Source organism: Nannospalax galili, unplaced genomic scaffold, assembly GCF_000622305.1.
Source record: "Nannospalax galili isolate Female #2095 unplaced genomic scaffold, S.galili_v1.0 scaffold654, whole genome shotgun sequence".
Taxonomy (NCBI): Eukaryota; Metazoa; Chordata; class Mammalia; order Rodentia; family Spalacidae; genus Nannospalax; species Nannospalax galili.
This window is the reverse complement of record NW_008335971.1, coordinates 1,179,971-1,185,838: the sequence shown is the minus strand read 5'-3', so window position 1 is coordinate 1,185,838 and position 5,868 is coordinate 1,179,971.

Genomic DNA, 5,868 nt, shown 5'->3' with positions numbered 1-5,868 from the left:
AATTAAATGAGGTTTTAACCTTTAAAAAAGATCTCCATTTCATTATTAAAATACACAGTTTCATACAGAAAAATTCCATTTTTAATGCAGTTGACATTAAGATGTTTGCACATGTGTTTCTAATCTCTATATATCTGATTATTACTAGTCACATTCGATCACTTTCTGAGCTCCTTGGTACCTGAGCATGGATATAAAGTTGTCAGGGAGATTTCAATGGTAATGTTTTTCACATCTACTAATTATTAAGAAGCAATTTTTTAAGCTTTGAAGAAATATTATTTTTTAAATTTTTATTTATTTATTTATTTATTTATTTATTTATTTATTTATTTTACACCCACTTTCCAGATAGCACCCTCCCATAGCCTCCCTCCCCCCACTAGATCCCTTATACTCTGATATCCCTGTAACTGTCTGCTGTGTTGTCGGCACCCCTAGCCATTCCTCACAACTTGACCTTCTGGTCAATATAGTCAGCCCATCTAGAGGTCTTTGTTTTAGAAGGGTCAACTGTCCCTCATCTAGTGGTAATCAGTTGTCAATATTCCTTTGGATAAGACTGGGTCTGCTGTTCATTTTCCCAGTTCTATGCTGGGTTACTATCTGGGAATCCCTTTGGTTACCCTGGCCAACAACACAAAAGAAGGTATCGCCTGTCTGGCATTATTGCTTGTTATGTAGCATTTGGCTATACATATGGACTCTTATGAAATTATATTGGCCCCTTTAATCTTTTGTTATACTTTCCTTTTGGGTGTTTATGACCATAATTTTTAAAACAAAAATGAGAATGTAAAAGATGTTTAAAGGATATGGGAATGGAGATATTTTCCAAAATAGAAAAAATGAGAAAGCCTAAGCAAGTGATGAAGGTCTGTGTAGGTTTGTTATGATATATAAAGGATGAGACAGAAATAACATACACATGATCTTAAAATTTCAATGTCACAGTTTAGGCAACTAGTTTAAGCAACAAAATATATATATCTAGTCAAGGTTTATCTGAGATTATTTTGTTTTTCACCCAAGCCTTATCTACATAGCACATGATAATTAAAGGTACCAGACTTGTGGAATTAAACTTACTGGATATTTAACAGCCATAGTTTAAGGCCTATACTAATGTGGTCAGAGGGACTTAAAGGACATTTTTGCCCCTTTCCTTCTAAGGTCGACTAAGGTCCAATGGACTATGGAACACCTCTCAAAATTTCTTCTAACCATGGTGAGTCACCTGTCCTCTTGTTCAGGGAGGACATGGAGACCCCATGAGATGGAACTGAACAAATATCTAGTCTACAAAGAGGAGGGTCAACTCAGAGGAAATGTTTCCTGCATGCTTCAGGGAAGCCAGCCATGATCAAGTATAACTTTTGACTTATCCTCACATAGATAGAACTGGTAAAAGAAAACAGCCAGGAGCTCCTCCGAAGCCCATGTAACCCCTGAGGAACAGATCCTCAAATGACCTTAAATTTAAAAGTAAATTAATTTATTTGGGCAAACTGTATGGTCTTAAACACTCAAAAGGAAAGTATAACCAAAGAATAAAGTCATCAGTGTATTTCTTTAAGAGTTCAAGGGATTACACTTCCCAGACCATGGGCTTAAGTCTTTATAAATCGTTATTTAGACAATTATTTCTCATTGATGATTTTGTTCCTAACCAGAAAGTGCTGCTCAGATGTAAGACTTCAAATCTTGGTCTCCAATACTGTAGTGCCCACCTGTAGCTAAGGGAGAAAACCAACTATTATTCTAAAATGATGGATAAATTTCCTTTCTCCCCCTAGCTAGAAGCCTTTGAAAGGGAACTGACACTAATTCTAACCACTACAGCAGGTATCAAAATGCTTGAAAGCAAATCCTGAATCTATCACTCTAGAGTCCAGCCTTGCCCAAGGCAAAAGAAAAATGAGAAGGAACCCAATAGATGGATGCTTTTGGAAGCCCTTGTCAAGAAATTCCAGTGGATTCTCAGAACACTTAAAAATTGCCCTGCTCTTTTTTCTAGTTCCCTGTCTAGAACTCATAATGCTAATTACTCTTGCCTTTACTTCTTCATATCTCCTATTCATGATTCCAGGACTCCCTCCTCCAGAGATAAGAGTTATGCAATTTGGACTGTTTTAGATTGACCCACTGAAGGGGTACTTCAATTGCCTCACCCTGCATCCCTGTTCAGAATGGAAGAAGCCAGAGTGGCTTGCATCCTGATTCCCTATTAGCAATTTGGGTAACCTCTTCAGAGGATGGTGTGATAAGAGTAGGTGGTAGAAATTTGCTAGGCAGATAGGATAAAAAGTCCCCAAAGAAAAGTAGCCAGTTTCTTGGCTAAAACTCACACTGTCCTTTGGCCTCTTAGCAACATACGCTGTTTGAAAGGCCAACAATTTTGAAAATATTTGGGAGCTTTTATCTAATCCTTAAAAGATTTTATGGTTACCTCTTCAGAGGGTGGAATGTTAGAGTAGCCAAAAGCCCCATAAAAATAAATCAATCAATCAAAGAAGAAAGAGTACATGAAGTTATCAGAAAAAAGTGGTGGGGAGATATCAGAGGAATTGGAGGCAAGGGAGTGGGCATAGATTTGATCAAAACACCTCATATGCGTGTATGAAATTATCAATGCATTATTTTTTAAAGGCATTAATCTTAGGAAAAGTAATTATGGTAGCAGCATTTTTCTTCACATTTTTTTTCTGTCTACTTCTGCAAGGTGATACCCTTTACCTTCAAGCCTTTAATCAGTGATGGAAATGAAGATGTAGTTGAACTACATCCCTTTGGAGATATCTTTACAAAGAAGGTTTTCATTTCAGATTTTACTGCATTTGTCTAATTGTGATTTGATAATACTTAAGATAAAATAACATTTAAAATAAGCCAAAGTCAGGAAAATAAAGAGAACTAAACTTGTTTTATGCTATGGATAACTTAGTAAAATAGACAGTGCTGCTCCCTCAGAATAGATAATGTAAATAAATTCTATTACAATTTCATCCTTTACCCTTATACTTACTGTTTCATTTCTTCTGTGGTCTGGGATTTTAAGATCTTGAATTATAAAATAAAGAATGAATCAAATAAATGAAAAAGGACTTAAGGTGGATATTAGTGCTAATTAATTTTAGAAGATTTGATGTGAATGACTTGTACAAAGAAAAATTAGATTTTTCTTTCTGAAGGAAATTTTAATATAATACTTAGACAATATTTTAAGGTTTGTTCTATGGTACTCACATAACTTCACTTTTATGGTTAGTGAATTAAATCCATTATAGAGCGCGTCTTCATATCATGGATTCAAATTATACTCCTGTCTTTATAGTTTTCTTAAAATTTCATGTTATTAGAAACCTAGATGAAGAAGTATAGTAATGCAGTTCATAGAATTCAAAAGGCATAATTTAGTTCCCTGGATTTTAAATTACACTACATACAAGGATTTTTGGAATCCGTGTGAAAGAGAAAAATGTCAGATGTTAAGGGATTATATGTTCCATGGTTTTTTCATCCAGGCTGTCTGCTTTAGTACATTTTATATTTAAGATTTTATTTGAGGAAATTTTACTGGTCAAAGTAAAATAACTGTTGAGAACAACACTAGTTATTAATAAAACTAAAATCTAGGTCTTTTTGAACTACTAAAGAAAATAGTTTGCCAGTTGTAAAATATCTGAGTAACATATGTTATAGACTAACTGCAGAAATTGTACTTACTAAATATGATTTGTTTATATTAAATTCCCCAATTACTACATTCTCAATAGCATGGAACAGTACTTTTTAAAAACTTTTTTTTGGAGTGACAAGTTCGAATTTTATTGGAAAATTAAGATATTTACATTTGGGGTTTATATGGTCTTTTCACTCGTTATTTTTAACTATCTTTTTTTTTTAATTGAGTTTTTGGAGTCTTCATACAGTATAAGATGATGGTATTTAGATCATCTTCCCATCTGCACCTCCTCTTACTGATGTCCACCCAATTAAATGAGATATATTTGGCCTATAGAGTCTAATTTGTGTCTAAAATGTCCTTCAGCCTGGGTACATTCACTGGAGCCTGGTTAACCTACCAAGAGTCCTATGCTTCAAGGATGCTGACTCTGGCCCTTTTAGCAGCCTTCTGTTGACACAGTTTCCTTAAGTGAGGTTGGAGAATCTGACACACTTCCTTTGTCTATGGTTGTCTAGGGTTGCATGAATGGATTCTTCCTGCCGATTTATGGAATGGAAAATCAGGAAAAGCAAGGTCTCAGCACTCATCCAAGTTTTACTGAAATAACAGGCGTGGAGATATTCACACAGCAAAGCGCACCGAATCTCAAATGGAATGGGATGCAAATCTGGAATCTGAGTTATTCTGGCAGAACCAAAAGTCTTATGTTTGGGCATAGGATGAATTCCCTTTTTCTCTCAAAATTGTGTGGTTTGGGCTATTATGGGGAACTGAATAAACTGAATGGATTTTGACACAGCCACACTCTGGTATGGGAGGCTTGAATAGCCCTTGGAATCGTTCCTGGGGGAAGCTCACTGAATCCTGTCTTAAAGAAGAAGGATCAAATTGGGAATTCATCTATCTTCATTATTTGAGTGAGAGGAACTTTAATCTCCCTAGATCATCTTTTCTCTGTCTGTCTGTGTGCCCCAAGGATCTGACAGACACCTACTCTCTCAACCAGAGTAAGTGACAAGTTTTGCTTTTATCCTTCTAATTTTCTCAATTATAATTATTCACTTTAGGTAAAACATTGCTTTGATTGTCGAAAATGTTGGAATTTTTCAAAAGTGAAAATGAAGACATTAATCCTTATAATCATGATACTCATCATATTTTCTGTTATCATTGCTAGACACTGAGTTAATTTTAGATGCACATTATTTCCAGGAGCATTGCTTTCCTTAATCACTCAACAATTACTGGACATTGCTACTTCTCATAGCTACTATAGCTTATAATGAAGAAATTAAGATCTAAGGAAGTTTATTTTGATAAGACAAAAATTAAGCAATCATTTTACTGGCAAGATGAATTTAAACATTCCTTCTCTAGATAAATGCTTTCACTAGTACTTTCATTTGTAGTTTTCTTCTTGCTCTAAAGCATAGAGTGAAACTATTCTTCAAAAACACCTTCACAAAGCCAATGTACTGAATGCACATACATAATGATGAAATATATATTTCTATTTCTTTGATGAACATAAAAACAAGTGCTCAACAGGCATATGAAATGCTTAATAATAATATTAGGCAAATCTGAAATCAAAGAACAAGGAACTACCACTTAACATCAATTAGTGTATATATTAAATGGAAGAAAAAAATTAACAAAAGGTAACATACTTAAGTATGGATGTGAAATAACTCAGTCGTTATTGCACAGATGAGGATAATGTGCAATCATAGTTATTGAGGAAATAGTGGGACAAAAAACTCCCCACGAAACTCCAACATAGATTACCAGATATGATCCAGTTATGTAAATCATGGGACTTAGAGAAAGACTTCAGCTGGCAATTGCACACATGTCTTCATGAAAGCATTATTCACAATAGCCACAAAGTAGAGACAAGCCTAGAGTCCACTGATGTTGAAATAAAAAGGCAAAGGGTAGTGTTCCATGTATACATGTATGTGAATGATCAAAGCAAGTGAAGTTCTATAAATGTGACAAGTGGATGACCTAGAAGAGATTATGCTAAATAAAATAAGCCAGGCAGAAAAGGTAACAATCCTATTATTCCAGTAATATGGAATAGCTAGAACAGGCAAATTCATGGAGATAGAAAGTAATATGAAAATTGTTTAAGCCTGGAAAGAGAAGAAAAAAGGGAAAAACAAAGTCTTTTTTTT